The sequence below is a fragment of the Scyliorhinus torazame genome, chromosome 21 (genome assembly GCF_047496885.1).
Source record: "Scyliorhinus torazame isolate Kashiwa2021f chromosome 21, sScyTor2.1, whole genome shotgun sequence".
Classification (NCBI taxonomy): domain Eukaryota; kingdom Metazoa; phylum Chordata; class Chondrichthyes; order Carcharhiniformes; family Scyliorhinidae; genus Scyliorhinus; species Scyliorhinus torazame.
Window position 1 is genome coordinate 93,904,380 of NC_092727.1, and position 18,641 is coordinate 93,923,020.

An 18,641-nucleotide genomic window follows, 5' to 3' on the forward strand; every position below is an offset into this window, starting at 1 on the left:
AAGCAAACCGACCTAGTTTTCATAAATCAATGTGATATAACTATAGCCTATATATTAGGGGTATAGCACGGTGGTAATGTCACTGGGCCAGTAATCCAGAGGCCCAGGCTAATGCTCAGGGGGCACGGGTTCATATCTTGCCATGGCAGCCAGTGGAATTTAAATTCAATTCATAAATCTTAAATTCAAAGCTAGTCACAGTAATGGTTACCTTGAAGCATAAAAACCCATCTTGTTCACTCATGCCTGTTTTTTGGGCAGGAAATATGCCATTCTTACCTGGCCTGGCTTATATGCAACTTCAGACCCACAGCAACGTGGCTGACTCTGAGGCAGCAAAGTTAGCACTGCTGCCTCACAGCGCCAGGGGCCCGGGTTCGATTCCTGCCTTGGGTGACTGTGTGGAATTTGCACGTTCTCCCCGTGTCTGCGTGGGTTTCCTCCGGGTGCTCCGGTTTCCTCCCACAGTCCAAAGATGTGCGGGTTCGGTGGATTGGCCATTCTAAAGTGCCCCTTAGTGTCCAAAGATGTGTGGGTTAAGTGGGGTTACGAAGTTGCAGGGATAGTGTGGGGGCCTGGATAGGCTGCTCTTCAAGAGGGTCGCTGTAGACTCGATGGTCCGAATGGCCTCCTTCTGCACTGGAGGGATTCTATGGTGCTTTAAGGCTCTGTGAAATAGCCAGGCATCAACTTAGGCCCTGGAAATAACTATGGCATACCCAGAACAGTTGGTACTGAAAAATCCCTCTTAATAAAATCTGGGGGCTGTCATAATATCCACTCATGTATATAATGAGATGCAGACAGGCAGTGATTGACACACAGGATAACCAATGAACACACACGACACATAACAACCAATCACCAGACAGGGCACCACCACTAGAAAGCACACAGGGCATTAAGACTCTCCCTCTCTCCACAGGACACAGCTACTGAGAATGTAAGAGTGCACAAGCCAATCAGCACTATCACCATGAGGTGGAGAGTTAGTCTGGGCAAGCCAGTAGGAGGTTATCAGTTAGATTGATAGAGTGTCAACTCACAGCAGACTGCGTACAGCAATCAGGAAGTTCAATAAAACAGTGTTGGACCATCTCCTGTGTCAGAAGCCTGTTTCTAGTTTCACAGCATCCAGTTTGCAGTCAACGTTGAACCAACTTACTTAACACATCATGGTACCAGAGTGCTATTAATCCTAATGAACCTACCTCGAGTGCATCTGCAACGACCAGCAAGCAGCCATCCAATGGCATGGAAAAGATCCAGCCTCCTTCGCAACTCCAGATCTCCGGCAACCTCGGCGCCAACTGGAAAGTCTTCAAACAGAGGTTCTTCCTGTACATCGAGGCCTCCGACCTCGAGGCAGCATTGGATGCCAGAAAGATCGTGCTGTTCCTGTTGACTGCGGGGGATCACGCCATCCACATCTATAACTTGCTTACGTTTGCCGATGGCGAAGACAAGACAAAGTTCAAGACAGTTCTGCTGAAATTCGACAGCCACTGTGACATTGAGGTGAATGAGAGCTTTGAACGGTACATCTTCCAACAGAGGCTTCAGAGTAAGGATGAACCTTTTCTGTCCTTCTTGACCCATCTCCGCATCCTAGCGCAGCCATGTAATTATGACTCGACGACTAATTCCATGATCCGGGATCAGATTGTTTTCGGGGTCCAGTCCGACTCCTTGCAGGAGCAGCTCCTCAAAATCAAACAGTTGACCCCCTCCGTCGCCATCGAAACGTACGTTGTCCATGAGCATGCCAGAAATCGCTACTCCCGCATCAGGGCGGCAGAAACTGCAAAACTGGCCTCCCATGAGGCAGAAAGGGTGCAGGCCATAGTGAAAATGCAAGGCCTGAGCATCGAGGCGAGTGGCCGTTTTGCGTGCTTTTCTCAGGTCCCCACGCATGCGCACCACGACCAGGTGGACGATGAGGCCGAAGACCCTGAGGCGTATGCGCGAACGTCGGCCGACCGCACTGCGCATGCGCGATGGCGCACAGAACGTGCTGACGTCAGCGTCACGACGTGTCCGAATTGTGGATCCACCCATTTAAAGCGGCAATGTCCAGCCAAAGGCAGGCGATGTCCACAGTGTGGAAAGCCTGGCCACTACGCGGCCTTCTGCAGGTCCGCTCCACCGAACAACAGCCAACGATCCCAGCTGCAGCGCAGACGTGTCCGCTGCGTACAACAAGGCATGCAGGATTCTGATCCAGACAGCCCAACGGACCTCGATGCTGACTGCCTCGAGCCTCCATATCGGGTGGGCATCATCACCACACGCGGGTTGGTCTCTACCGTGCCTGCCAACCTCCTTTCGATCCTCAGTGTGGATCCTGACGACGAGTGGTGTGCCGTCATCACGGTCAACCAGTCTCGCATCCGATTTAAAATGGACACTGGCGCGTCTGCGAACCTCATATCACAGGTGGACCTCGACAGCATCCGACACCAACCTAGCATTCTTCCACCAGCCTGCCAGCTCCTTGACTACAATGGTAATGCCATAGCTGCCAGTGGGTCGTGTCAGCTAGGTGTCTCTCACAAGGCAATCAAGGCGACGTTGAGATTCGAGATCGTCCAGCCTGACAAGGCATCCCTGCTCGGTGCTCGCGCATGCAAACTCCTAAATCTGGTCCAGCGAGTCCATGCCATGTCCTCAACACCGGCGACGGCCTCGCCCAATGCGAATCTCCAGGCTGAGACAGATGACATTTTCACACAATACCACAGTGTGTTTGATGGGATGGGCACGCCACGTGATAGCGAGATGAGGAATAGGGAGAGAGAGGAGTTGAACATGTGGCTACAGAGATGGTGCAGGAGGGAGGGTTTCAGATTTCTGGATAATTGGGGCTCATTCTGGGGTCGGTGGGACCTCTACAAACGGGATGGTCTACACCTGGACCAGAGGGGTACCGATATCCTGGGGGGGAAATTTGCTAATGCTCTTCGGGAGGGTTTAAACTAGTTCAGCAGGGGCTTGGGAACCTGAATTGTAGCTCCAGTATACAGGAGGTTGAGAGTAGTGAGGTCATGAGTAAGGTTTCAAAGTTGCAGGAGTGTACCGGCAGGCAGCAAGGTGGTTTAAAGTGTGTCTTCTTCAATGCCAGGGGCATCCGGAATAAGGTGGGTGGGTGCGGCATGGGTTGGTACCTTGGACTTCGATGTTGTGGCCATTTCAGAGACATGGATAGAGCAGGGACAGGAATGGTTGTTGCAGGTGCCGGGGTTTAGATATTTCAGTAAGCTCAGGGAAGGTGGTAAAAGAGGGGGAGGAGTGACATTGTTAGTCAAGGACAGTATTACGGTGGCAGAAAGGACGTTTGATGAGGACTCGTCTACTGAGGTAGTATGGGCTGAGGTTAGAAACAGGTAAGGAGAGGTCACCCTGTTAGGGGTTTTCTATAGGCCTCCGAAAAGTTCCAGAGATGTAGAGGAAAGGATTGCAAAGATGATTCTGGATAGGAGCGAAAGCAACAGGGTAGTTGTTATGGGGGACTTTAACTTTCCAAATATTGACTGGATACGCTGTAGTTCGAGTACTTTAGATGGGTCTGTTTTTGTCCAATGTGTGCAGGAGAGTTTCCTGACACAGTATGTAGATAGGCCAACGAGAGGCGAGGCCATATTGGATTTGGTACTGGGTAATGAACCAGGACAGGTGTTAGATTTGGAAGTAGGTGAGCACTTTGGTGATAGTGACCACAATTCGATTACGTTTGCTTTAGTGATGGAAAGGGATAGGTATATACCGCAGGGCAAGAGTTATATCTGGGGAAAGGCAATTATGATGCTATGAGGCAAGATTTAGGATGCATCGGATGGAGAGGAAAATTGCAGGGATGGGCACAATGGAAATGTGGAGCTTGTTCAAGGAACAGCTACTGCGTGTCCTTGATAAGTGTGTACCTGTCAGGCAGGGAGGAAGTGGTCGAGCAAGGGAACCCTGGTTTACTAAAGCAGTCAAAATACTTGTCAAGAGGAAGAAGGAGGCTTATGTAAAGATGAGACATGAAGGTTCAGTTAGGGCGCTCGAGAGTTACAAGTTAGCTAGGAAGGACCTAAAGTGAGAGCTAAGAAGAGCCAGGAGGGGACATGAGAAGTCTTTGGCAGGTAGGATCAAGGATAACCCTGAAGCTTTCTATAGATATGTCAGGAATAAACGAATGACTAGGGTAAGAGTAGGGCCAGTCAAGGACAGTAGTGGGAAGTTGTGCTTGGAGTCCGAGGAGATAGGAGAGGTGCTAAATGAATATTGTTCATCAGTATTCACACAGGAAAAAGACAATGTTGTCGAGGAGAATACTGAGATTCAGGCTACTAGACTAGAAGGGCTTGAGGTTCATAAGGAGGAGGTGTTAGCAATTCTGGAAAGTGTGAAAATAGATAAGTCCCCTGGGTTGGATGGGATTTATCCTAGGATTCTCTGGGAAGCTAGGGAGGAGATTGCTGAGCCTTTGGCTTTGATCTTTAAGTCGTCTTTGTCTACAGGAATAGTGCCAGAAGACTGGAGGATAGCAAATGTTGTCCCCTTGTTCAAGAAGGGGAGTAGAGACAACCCCGGTAACTATAGACCAGTAAGCCTTACTTCTGTTGTGGGCAAAATCTTGGAAAGGTTTATAAGAGATAGGATGTATAATCATCTGGAAAGGAATAATTTGATTAGAGACAGTCAACACAGTTTTGTGAAGGATAGGTCGTGCCTCACAAACCTTATTGAGTTCTTTGAGAAGATGATCAAACAGGTGGATGAGGGTAAAGCAGTTGATGTGGTGTATATGGATTTCAGTAAAGCGTTTGATAAGGTTTCCCACGGTAGGCTACTGCCGAAAATACGGAGGCATGGGATTCAGGGAGATTTAGCAGTTTGGATCAGAAATTGGCTAGCTGGAAGAAGACAAAGGGTGGTGGTTGATGGGAAATATTCAGACTGGAGTCCAGTTACTAGTGGTGTACCACAAGGATCTGCTTTGGGGCCACTGCTGTTTGTCATTTTTATAAATGACGTGGAGGAGGGCGAAGAAGGATGGGTGAGTAAATTTGCAGATGACACTAAAGTCGGTGGAGTTGTGGACAGTGCGGAAGGATGTTACAAGTTACAGAGGGACATAGATAAGCTGCAGCTCTGGGCTGAGAGGTGGCAAATGGAGTTTAATGCAGAAAATTGTGAGGTGATTCATTTTTGAAGGAATAACAGGAAGACACAGTACTGGGCTAATGGTAAGATTCTTGGCAATGTGGATGAGCAGAGAGATCTCGGTGTCCATGTACATAGATCCCTGAAAGTTGCCACCCAGGTTGAGAGGGTTGTTAAGAAGGCGTACGGTGTGTTAGCCTTTATTGGTAGAGGGATTGAGTTTCGGAGCCATGAGGTCATGTTGCAGCTGTACAAAACTCTGGTGTGGCCGCATTTGGAGTATTGCGTGCAATTCTGGTCGCCGCATTATAGGAAGGATGTGGAAGCATTGGAAAGAGTGCAGAGGAGATTTACTAGAATGTTGCCTGGTATGGAGGGAAGATCTTATGAGGAAAGGCTGAGGGACTTGAGGCTGTTTTTGTTAGAGAGAAGAAGGTTAAGAGGTGACTTAATTGAGGCATACAAGATGATCAGAGGATTGGATAGGGTGGACAGTGAGAGCCTTTTTCCTCAGATGGTGATGTCTAGCACGAGGGGACATAGCTTTAAATTGAGGGGAGATAGATATAAGACAGATGTCAGAGGTAGGTTCTTTACTCAGAGAGTAGTAAGGGCGTGGAATGCCCTGCCTGCAACAGTAGTGGACTCGCCAACACTAAGGGCATTCAAATGGTCATTGGATAGACATATGGACGATAAGGGAATAGTGTAGATGGGCTTTAGAGTGGTTTCACAGGTCGGCGCAACATCGAGGGCCGAAGGGCCTGTACTGCGCTGTAATGTTCTATGTTCTATATTCTATATCGCTACAAGATATTGCTCAAGCCGAATGCCACCCCAGTCATCCATGCACCACGCCGGGTGCCGGCTCCTCTCAAGGATCGTCTGAAAATGCAGCTACGAGAGCTCCAAGACCAGGGCATCATCTCAAAGGTTACGGAACCCACAGACTGGGTCAGCTCCATGGTCTGCGTCAAGAAACCCTCTGGCGAACTCCGCATTTGTATTGATCCCAAAGACCTGAATCGCAACATCATGCGAGAGCATTATCCGATCCCGAACCGTGAAGAATTGACCTGTGAGGTGGCTCATGCCAAATTCTTTACCAAGCTGGATGCCTCCCATGGCTTCTGGCAAATTCAGCTGGACGAGTCCAGTCAGAAGCTGTGCACTTTTAATACTCCGTTCGGCAGGTATTGCTACAACCGCATGCCTTTTGGTATCATATCAGCTTCCGAAGTATTTAATCGCCTAATGGAGCAAATGACGGAGGGCATCGAGGGGGTGCGAGTCTATGTGGACGATGTGATCATCTGGTCCACGACGCCCGAGGATCACATTGCTCGCCTCAAACAGGTTTTCCAGATGATTCATGAAAATGGCCTCCAGCTCAACAGGGCCAAATGCTCGTTTGGGCCGTCCGCTATCAAGTTTTTAGGTGACCACATTTCACAGCAAGGTGTGCAACCTGACGCTGACAAGGTGCTGGCAATCAATGCCATGAAGACACCAGAGGACAAAAAGGCGGTCCTCCGCTTCCTCGGGATGGTAAATGTTCTTGGAAAATTCATTCCCAACATGGCATCCCACACCACGGCCCTCCGGCATCTCGTTAAAAAGTTGATAGTGTTCCAGTGGCGTCCCGCACATCAAGCGTGTTGTGTTGGGTGCTCTGGATCCGTGGAACACATACAGGCCACCAACACTTAAAATAGTACAACACTATTTTATTACGTTAGAAACTATTGAACATACTTTCACTGTGGGTTAACACGATGTTAAATTAAACTAAAGACCTATGCCTGTCCTAACCAGACTATGCACTCAGCACATGGTGAAGATCTGTGCTGTAAGCTGTCAGCTCTGTCCTTCTGAGAAACTGCATCCCGAATGAGCGGGAACTCTGATGCCATCTGTCTACATAGTGAGTGTGCTCTAACTGGTGATTGGCTGCGGTGTGGTGATTGGTCTTGCTGTGTGTCCATCAGTGTGTGTGTCTGCACCATGATATACTGGTTTATATTATGACAAAGCGGAGTGGCTTGAGCTGAAGGCGAAGCTCACCACAGCCCCAGCACTGGCGTTCTTTGACCCAACCAAGGATACCAAGATATCCACAGACGCAAGCCAGGACGGCATTGGGCTGGTGCTCCTCCAGCGAGACGATTCCTCGTCCTGGGCTCCAGTGACATATGCCTCCAGGGCCATGACTCCGACCAAACAAAGGTATGGCCAGATCGAAAAGGAGTGTCTGGGTCTCCTGACAGGAATAGTCAAGTTTCATGACTACGTATATGGTCTGCCGAAGTTCACAGTGGAAACAGACCACAGGCCCTTAGTCCACATAATCCAGAAGGAATTAAATGACGTGACACCTCGGCTGCAGCGAATTCTTCTTTGTCTCCGCCGATGTGACTTCGAACTCGTCTACACACCGGGCAAGGAGCTGATCGTCACGGATGCTCTATCCCGATCCATCACCAAGCCGTGTGAACCGGGCGACTTCATTCGCCACATCGAGGCACAGGTGCAGTTGTGTGCCAGAAACCTCCCGGCCACTGATGTACGAGTTGTCCAGATACGCGAAGAAACTGCCAAAGATCCTCTACTGCAGTGCGTGATGCAACACCTTGCCCATGGCTGGAAAAAGGGGCAATGCCCCCAGTTCTTCAACGTTAAGGATGAGTTAATGGTTGTTGAGGGAATCCTTCTTAAACTAGATAGAATCGTCATTCCCCAAAGCATGCAAGCCATGGTACTCAGACAGATCCATGAGAATCACCTTGAAAAATGTCGAAGCAGAGCTCAGCAGGCAATCCACTGGTCTGGCATCAGCCAGGACGTTGCCAACATGGTCTTCAACTGCACAACATGCCAGAAGTTTTAACCAGCTCAGCCCAAGGAAACACTGCAACAGCACAAGATCGTGACTTCTCCGTGGTCCAAAGTGGAGATAGACATCTTTCACACAAATGGGCGTGATTACGTGCTCTTGGTCGACTACTTCTCCAGCTACCCGGAAGTGGTGAAACTGTCGGACCTCACGTCCAAGTCAGTGATTAAAGCCTTCAAAGAGACGTTTGCCAGGCACGGCATACCACTCACAGTAATGAGTGACAACGGCCCATGTTTCTACAGCCAAGAGTGGTCCGACTTTACACGATCCTACCACTTCAGTCACATCACATCCAGTCCCCGTTACCCGCAATCAAACGGGAAGGCCGCAAAAGGGGTCCATATTGTCATGCGGTTGCTGTGCAAGGCTGCAGACTCAGCCTCGGACTTCAACCTGGCACCCTTAGCATACAGGGCAACCCCTCTGTCGATTGGTTTGTCTCCGGCGCAGTTGCTCATGAACCGCAACCTGAGGACGACTGTTCCAGCCATCCATGTTCCTGCCATGCTCGTGGATCTTTAACTGTGGGTTGACACTATGCTGACTTGACTGGAGACCTGAGGCTAACCTGACCAGACTATCCTACTACCACATGGTGTAAGTTCTAGTTGCTGCTCATGGGCTCTGACTGTCTCAGAGGCTGGATCCCAAGAGAGCGGGAAAACTAGTGCCCTCTGGATTTATAGTGGTCGTGTCCTGTCTGGTGATCGGCTGCTGTGTTCACTAGTCATCCTGTGTGTCAATCACTACCTGTCTGTGCACCATCATATACCTGTGTGTATATTATGACAGTCACCTGCTGTCAGACTGATCTGTTCCCTGTAAGAACACTTTTCACGACGCCCTTTGCTTCTCTTGGCTTTGTTTGACCCTTTTTCCGCACTGTAACCAATCACTATTTGTCGATGTTCTATTTGTCAATGTACTCTCTCGATTATTCATTTTGTCTACGATGTATGTACTGTGTGTGTTCCCTTGGCCACAGAAAAATACTTTTCACTGGTACATGTGACAATAAATCAATCAATCAATCAAAAGTCACGCTGGTCGTGAATGGATTTTTGATAGGGGTTGAGGGTATGATTTTGGTGTATGGTCCTGATAATAATGTTATTTTATTATCATGATATTCCTGACGAACACGCTTCATCACTGACGGGGAGGCGGGGACAATCGCGTCATGTGCTTACGGTGACGTAAAAGGCAACTCTGCACTTCTTGCAATATTTTCCACTGTCATTGGTTTTGGGCATGTTTGGCAAAAGGATTGCAGCTGAAAAAGATCTGTAGAGTTTCTTTGCCAAAGCACAGAGCACTGGAATCGAAGAATCAACTATTTGCATATTGAAGTCAACAGTAATTAAATCAAATCGTAATGGCTGCACACTTCATCATTTACTCTTTGGGAATCAAGCACTGTTCCGTTTACCCTTTTATTTTTACTGACTATTGGACCCAATTCTTACTTCTAATCTGTGTGAACGTATATGCATGTATTTTACCATTTTTCTTCTTGCCTTTTTAGTAGCTAATAACTTACTCCATGATAAACTCAAGAAAACCTGGTTACATTGGCTCCTTTTTAAACTTAATTATTGGGTTATTGGGGACACAAAGAATCTACAGAGGGATATACACAGATTAGGTGAGTGGGCAAAAACCTGACAGATGGAATATAATGTAGGAAAGTGTGAATTCATGCACTTTGGTAAGAAAAATAAAGGAGCTGAATATTATTTAAATGTGGAAAGAATGCAGAAAAGTGCAGTACAGGGGAATCTGGGATGTCCTCGTGCACAAATCATAAAAAGCTAGCATGGAAATTCAACAGGTAATTGGAAAGGCAAATGGAATGTTAACTTTTATTTCAAAGGGAATGGAGTATAAAAATAAGGAAGTCTTGCCAAAACTATAGACTACACCTGGAATATTGTGAACAGTTTTGGTCCCCTTATCTAAGGGAAGATATACTGGCATTGGAAACAATCATTAGGTTGATCCTGGGCATGAAGGGGTTAAGTAGGTTGGACCTATACTGACTGGAGTTTATAAAAATGAGAGGTGATCTTATTGAGACATATAGGATTCTCAGGGGGCTTGACAGGATATATGCTGAGAGGATGTTTCCCCTTGTGAGAAAATCTGGGACCAGAGGGCATAATCTCAGAGTGAGAGGTCATCCATTTAAAACAGAGATGTGGAGGAACTCCTTCTCTCAGAAGGTAGTGAATCTGTGGAATCCTTTACTGCAGAGAGCTGTAGAAGCTGATTTGTTAAGTATGTTCAAGATAGATTTATTTTTAATCTGTAAGGGAACCAAGGGTTAATGGGGATAAGGGGAGAAAGTTGATTTAAGGATTATCATATCAGATCAGTCACAATTTCATTGAATGGCAGAGCAGACCCAATGGGCCGAATGGCCTACATCTTGTGGTCTCATGGGTCTGTAAAACGTGCTCATGAGGAAGGGAATCTTGTTCGATTAAATCTTGTTGCCATCAGCTGAGGGGTTTGAATAAAGACCAGTCAGTCATCCTTACTCACCTGGGTTTGTAACAATTTGGGGGTATCGCATCCAAATCGAAGGGTCCTGTCCTGATCACAAAATTGGGGAACCTCGCCTACGGGTGTTTAAAACAATATCAACGTCCTGGTCATTACCATTGTCCAGAAACTGAGCTCGACCAGCCATAGGAATATTGTGGCTACAAGAGCAAGTCAGAGGCTCGGAATTCTGTGGAGAGTAACTCACCTCCTGACTCTCCAAAGCCTCTCCACCATCTACAAGGTGCAAGTCAGGAGTGTGATGAAATACCCTCCACTTGCCTGGATCAGCACCGAATCCATCACCACCTTCAACATTCATTCCCTCCACCATTGACATACAGTGGCAGCGGTGCAAACCATACACAAGATGCACGGCAGCAACTCACCAAGACTCCTTCAATACCACCTTCTAAGCCCATCACCTCTTATGGCCTAGAGGACAAAGGCAGCGGATGCACGGGAACACTAGCATCTGTACATTCCGCTCAAAGCTACACACCATCTTGTCTTGAAACTATATCACCATTCGTTCATTGCCACTGGGTTAAAAATCTGAAACTACCTTCCTAACAGCACAGTGGGTGCACCTACACTACATGGACTGCAGCAGTTCAAGAAACCAGTTCAACAACCAACTTCTCAAGGACAATTACAGAGAAGTGGTCAGGAATAAGGGTGATGTTATGTTTCAAATTAGAGATAAATAAAAGAGTTAGGGTTAGGTAAGAGGCCAAAATTGAAAGAGTGCAGGGATTTTGGAGGGCTCTAGTGATACAGGTTACAAAGATATGGAAGGGGGTCATGGCGATGCTGCATTTCAACATTGCAACAATGACCGTTTCAAAAGTATTTAATTGCCTGTAAGGCACTTTGAGACATCCTAAGATCATGAAATGTGCTGTATAAATGAAAGTCTTTCTTTCTTAGTGGGGCCAAAAGTAGCCGAAAACATGAACAAACTTTGTTTATGAAATTGAAAAAGATGGGTCACTAAATAGACAAAATTAAATTCCCCTAGTGGCTTAAATATGTAAATACAAGACAATAAAGTGGTACCGAGCTCAGAGTTGTGAAACTTCTTGGGTTCAGTGTTAGTTCTTACTAATTTAGCCAATCGAAATAATGATGGAAACTGAGAGTGGGGCAATGGGTGTTTCTTGTGCGACAATTGTCTTCAACGGCCCGGAGTTTGCATTCAGTGACAAATGAATGTCACCAGTGATTCATTACACTCCCACTTGCTGACTGACTTTCTGAACCAGGAAGCGTAAAGTTTATTTAATATTTAATTCATACTAAATCAGGTACAGAAAACAAAATAATGAGAAGGAAAGAAAAATGGGAATAAGAGAGAGACAGAAAATAAACCTTAAAAATAATAATAAATGTTATATTTTATTTTTGTTAAATTTTGCAACAACATTGGAATCAGAAGGAATGAGAAATATGAATTACTTTTTGAGCTTTGGGAGGACCTGCTGCTCAAGGAATCTGCCTCAGGGGTGGTAGAATGTTCAGCCCAGTTGCAAAATGGTCTGCAAGATGACACTTGTATGTACAAGATGGGGAGAAAAATGTTGTCATTTGCACCCTTTAAAGTCAGTTTTACTAGTTTAATCCAGAGAGTCACAACTGCAATATAATGTTCTGTTCTTTCATCTGTGCATAATTAAAAAATGATAACACTTTATGGGTGAAATTTGATGAAAATTAATAAAACAAACTGTAACAAAATGGCACTTCACATTCGTGCAACTGGGTGAGTGCAACACCTCACTCAGACTTTGAAACACATGATAGTTTCCATTTGTTGAGAGGATCAAAATTAACATGCTAATTAATGAGATTATGCACTTTAACTTGACACTAAATTCAGGTGATGTGCGTTAGAATAAGCTGCATTTTCAGTTTGCAAAAACGATCTAAAGTACTACTGAAAAAAAAAGACTTGTTGCTTTTTGTCTTGCACCTATTAGGACAGATTCGCAAGAATGCCAATTGTAAAGGAAACAACTGGTTATAGTGCTTGAGGAAAGAGTGCAGATTGGTTGGCAAATGAACTCTGATCGGTAGAGGGGCTGCCATGGAGAATGCATCAGGGAGCAGTTAACTGCCAAGCTTTTAAATAAAATTCCAACCAGCAAGGCCAAGCATTGCATGGGGAATGAACCAGAGAATGTCTGTCCCCAAAGCTTTTATTCAGTTGAAAAAGACACAATATGTGGATATGCCCCTTCTATCTGAAAAGGACAGGGCCCGGTGTGTGAATATATGTAGCTTCTAGCACGTGTAAGTTAGCCACACCACCAGCCCAATTGACAATCTTAAATTGGTTGTCAGCGTTATTCTTAGCCCAGTCATGATTGTTTAGCAAGTGATATCCAATCACAGAATCACATCTAATGTTCACACCATGGGTGGAATTTTCCCATATTTTTTCAAAATGCCAGGCTGTGACTGAAACCTGGGGCTGGATTCTCCTAAATCCCTGCGATGGCCCGACACGAGCGTAACAAACGGCGTGAACCTCTCTGGCGTTGGGCCAACCGGAAGTCGTGGAATCCTCCGCAATTCCGGGGGCTCGGCCGGCGCTGAAGGGCCGGCGCGAGTTAGCGCATGCGCAGAACCACCAGCGTGGTTCCATGCAGGTGCAGACCGACCGGCGTATTCTGGCACATGCGCAGGGGGGTGTCGTCTCCGCGCCAGCAATGGTGGAGCCCTACAGTGGCAGGCGCGGGCGGAAGGAGTGCCCCCATGGCACAGGCCCGCCCGCAGATCGGTGGGCCCCGATCGCGGGCCAGGCCACCGTGGGGGCCCCCCCCAGGACCGGATAACCCCACGCCCCCCCCCCCCGAGGACCACACCAGCTGGCCTACCAGCCAGGTCCTGCCACGCCGCCTCCTGGGGATTCTCCGACCCGGCGGGGGGTCGGAGAATCCCACCCCTGAGTGTGCAGCTCTCCAGCTGCACCGTCGAGTTTTTAGTCCAGATTTTGCACCACTCTGAAAAATAAAATTCAGTGGGCATGGTTTACACCATCACTGTGTGTGTGTGTGTGTGTGTGTGTGTGTGTGTGGGGGGGGGGTGCTAATAGAGCTGGCAAGGCTGGTGCCACAGAGATCAGGGCGACCTTTAAAAAAGGGGCCCTGATCAAAAACAAAAAAAATACCCTCTCTTCTATGGAAAAAGGACAAGACCCTCCAAGGACACAGTTCCCCCCTCACAAGCATTGGGGGCTCTCCCCCCTCCCACCACCATCAGCTTTGGGGACTCTATACCCCCCTCACCACCTTCAGCATCGGAGCGCCCCCCCCCCCCTCCCACCATCAGCATTAGAGCACTCTCCCCACCCCCCAACCCACCATAAGCATCAGTGTTGGGGGCTACTCCACACCCCCCCCCCCCCAACAAACATAAGAGAACCTTGCCCTCAATGCGGCTCCCCAGAGGGTCCACCCCAGCACTGCCCCCGGCACATGTTGGCACTGACATTTGTCAGTGTCAGGTTGGCATTGCCAGTGTCTCCCCGAGGGCTATTCTGACATATGCACCCCCGGGGGATTCCCCTCAACTGATTCCTGTTCTTCCAAACCTGTTGTCACATCATGGGCGGGATTCTCTCAGAGAATCCCCGCGACCGGTGCGAATCGCGCCACGCCGCCCCGACGCCGGCACGCGATTCTCCAGCGTGGTTGGCGCGGGGCCGGTCAGGGCCCGGGATGGGCCGAGTGGCCTTCGTAAAAAACCCAAGTCCCGCCGGCGCCGTCCACACCTGCTCTCAGCCGGCGGGAACTCGGCGTGGAACAGTCGGGGGGGGTGGCCTACGATGTGGCCTGGCCCGCGATCGGTGCCCACCGATCGGCGGGCCGGCCTCTCTGGCTGGGGGCCTCCTTTCTTCCGCGCCGGCCCCTGTAGTCCTGTGCCATGTTGCGTCGGGGCCAGCGCGTTGAAGAGAGCCACTGCGCATGCGTGCGTTGCCGCCGGTGCCACTGCACATCCGCGGATCCCGCAGCGCCCAGTTGATGCCGGGATCAGCACCTGGAGCGGCTTGAACCACTCCAGTGCTGTGCTGGTCCCCTGTAGGGGCTAGAATTGCGACCCTGAGGCATTTCCGATGGCATTAACACTTAGCCTCAGGATCACAGAATCCCGCCCTATGTCACCGAGCTTTGTGTATTGAGTGAGGGGTGATCATGTGGAAGAGAAGCTCGGTAATGAGATTAAAATGTATGTAAATCAATTAAAATGAGATTCTCGATCTATGTGGGTGCGAACCTTGTTACATCACTGATGCGGGGTGTGGAAAATTGGAAACGAGATCTCGCTGGCGAGCATCTTATTTTTCCGATTCTCGCGAGATTTTGCCCTCGCGTTCCTGTTCTCGCTGACGGCCGAGGGGGGCATAAAATCGCTCCTTTTTTGCAAGCATAGGCTTTAATAATAATAATAATAATGTTTAATAATAATTTTTATTGTCACAAGTAGGTTTACATTAGCACTGCAATGTAGTTACTGTGAAAAGCCCCGAGTCGCCACATTCCGGCGCCTGTTCAGGTACATGGAGGGAGAATTCTGAATGTCCAAATTACGTCACAGCACGTCTTTCGGGACTTGTGGGAGGAAACCGGAGCACCCGGAGGAAACCCACACAGACACGGGGAGAACGTGCAGACTCCGCACAGACAGTGACCCAAGCCTGGAATCGAACCTGGGACCCTGGCGCTGTGAAACCATAAGAACACTTGCTGAACAATCGAGGTTGGGCAACGCTTCCTAAACCATTCCCTGGTGCATTCTCCATGGCACCTACCTGAGTCCACTTGTCAACCAATCAGCCCTCTCTTCTCATGCAGTATAAATCATTGTTCCCTTTACAATTGGTACTCTTACAAATCTGGCCTGATGAGGGTAGGTCAAAAAAAGGCGTCTCTTTTTTTTCAGCAAAACCCATGTTCTGTACTACCAAATAACTATTTATCTAAAGTGCCTTTGTGCTCACTACAGTAACGTAACACAGTGATTGTTTTACTAGACTCATGCTCCAAAGGCCTGAGTAATGACCCAGGAACTGAATTCAAATGCTGTCACAGCAGCTGGAGAATATACAGCGGGATTCTCCCTGAATGTCCTCATACTGGCGGGAGAACCAGCGGCAAACACTCCGGCGTCAACAGCCCCGAAAGTGCGAAATTCTCCGCACTTTCGGGGGCTAAGTGGACGCCGGAGGGGTTGGCGCCGTTCCAGCCGGTGGCGAAGGAACTGCGTGAGTTCGCGCTTGCATCGAAGGGCTGGCGTGATCTCGCGCATGTGCGGAACCGCCGGCATCGTTCCGCGCATGCGCAGACCGGCTGGCGTATTTTGGTGCATGCGCGGAATCCTACAAGGGCCGGTGCGGAAGGAAGAAGTGCCCCCACGGTACAGGCCCGCCTGCAGATCGGTGGGCCCTGATCGCGGGCTAGGCCACCGTGGGGCCCCCCCTGGGGTCTGATCCCCCCGTACCCCCCTGAGGACCGCCCCCTCGAACTTACCTGCCAGGTCCCACTGTGTGGGACCATGCATAACCCACGCTGGTGGGACTAGCCACAATCGGACGGCTGCTCGGCCCATCGTGGCCCGGAGAATTGCCGGGGTGGCCGCTGCCAATGGCCCCTGACCGGCGTGCTGTCAATCCCGCCCAAAAAATGCCGCCGGTGCATATGGCAGCCAGCGTCAGGGCGGCGAGGCGGGATTCGCGCCGCCCCCCGGGGATTCTCCCACCCGGCGGGGGGTCGGATAATCCCGCTAATAAATTCAATTAGGTATATAAATCTGGCATATAAAGCTAATATGAGTAACATGAAAATACACCGAATTGTGGTAAAACCCATTCTGGTTCATCAATGTTCTTATGCACTCTGGCCTATGGACTGGATTCTCTGGCCTCCCAACCAAGTGCTTCTCGGTGGCAGGAGGTGGGGTACTGTTTGCTAGCGGCGGAATTCCCATTGAAGACACCCCACACCCTGGGAATCCCATGGGCGGGGCACGCTGCCATCAATTCGGCCAGAGAATTCCGGCTTATATGTGCTTGACTCTTAACTGGTCTTAGAAGTAGAAAACTGCTGCAGTAAAATATAATAAGAATAAAACTGGAAGGGCCAATTAATCTACTTGTTGCAGATGTATCGGCCCATGACAGTATTATTCTGAGCAACAGAATGGGACATGGGAATGTCACCACCTCTGGGCCTCACATTCCATACTTAGCAGGGTCAAAATCCTGGAACTGCCTATCTAACAGCACAGTGGGAATAGCATCACCACAATAGTTCACAAAGGTGGAACATGTACACCTTCTCAAGGTCAAATAGGAATGGGACAGTAAAGATTGGTCTTGCCAGGGATGCCCACATCCTGTGCATCAATTAAAAAATCATACATGATTGCTCCCAGAAAACGCTTGGTTAATAAAATATTCATACATCAATGCAAAGCCTAGGCAATCGATCTATTCAATTCCACACGTTAGTTTTTGAGCACACATATACTAGGCTGAAGGGCCTTTAATGATGGAACTCTTTGGATGAAATGTTAAACCACAGTCTTGGCTGCTCGTTGAGGTGGAAATGCAAGAAACGCTCCTGGTCTCTTGACCAACATTCCTCTCTTAAATAATACAAACATTAACATCTTATTCACCTTATTGCTTGGTTTGAATATTGCTGGCGCAGAATGGTGGTAGTGTTTACTTCCATGTAACTGGAATTTAAAATCTGTTGTAGGAAACACTTTGAGACACACCTGAAAGCGTTGCATGAATGCAGACATGTTGGTAAGGATCCACTATGAAAATCAATCTGGAACTCTCTTCTCCAAAAGCCAGTGGATGATGGGACAAACAAGATGGTTAGATTTGAGTTAGGTCGGGATATGATTAAATGAGGCTGAGGTACATTTTAGCTATCCTCTGGTTAAATGCTGGAGCAGACTCGAGGCCTGAATGGCCTACTCCTCTTCCAATGTTTTCTATGTTCCTATATAACCATTTCCAAAGAGGTGTTGACAATTGTTCACTATTTTCAAAATGGTAGTCTATAAAAAGGATAGGTCAGGCCAATGTTTGTGCTGTGCCATGCTGTTCATTGTTCCATGATTCAATTATGCAATCTATTTCAACCTTCTGAAATCCCAAAATGCTACTTGATGCCCTCTCCTGTTCCAAAGCAGCTGCACCCTCTTATTTTCGCTCTTGCAAGAAAGCATTGAATGCAATTAGGGTGAGGGAAAGAGATCACTTCTGCTCAAAGTGCTCGAATAGCTTGCCTTTGAAACATTTTCCGTTGATGTGAGTGGGTGGCTACCAGGGTCAGTACAGGTTATGGAGATGATGATAAGAAGCAAGCATGGAGTGGGTAGAAGGCGTGGGAAGCAGTATGAGGCAGACTGGCGGTGGGCGTGAGGTTTTTAAGCTGCATGTAGTACAAGTAAGAGAAGGGGAGGGGGTTGGAAGAAAGGTTTTAGCTACATATTGGGAATCAGTGAAGGAAATGAGAAGGCTGTTTCAATACGATGGTGAGAAGATGGGTTTGCAAGGCCAGACATCAATGGATTGAAAAGTAATAGTATTTGTAATTGAAATAATGGCTGACAATCACTGATAATGATTGCTCATCATCAGCCATTTAATCAAATTATTTTCATCGAACTCAACATTCTTGTCTTCAATGGACAGGACAGCAGAATTTAAGAAATAATGACTGATTATTCAAATTAACATTTTCACTATTTTTTGACAAGTTGCTATTTAGCATTTCCTACCAACATGCAAATTGATGTATATACTAATATATATCTAACATATTACACATATATGTGTGTTAGATTGTGGTATATGCATTTTTACTGAAAAATAAACCATTGTGCTATATTGCTTGCCTGATTCAGAAGCTCAAAGTTTCAGCTCGATAAGAACAACTTACTGCTGTTTTATTTGAGCCCTGTTTCATTGTTGTGGTGCCTCATTGCACAGAGCTCTCAACCTTTTTGCTCCTGGGGGATCCATCCCAAAGTG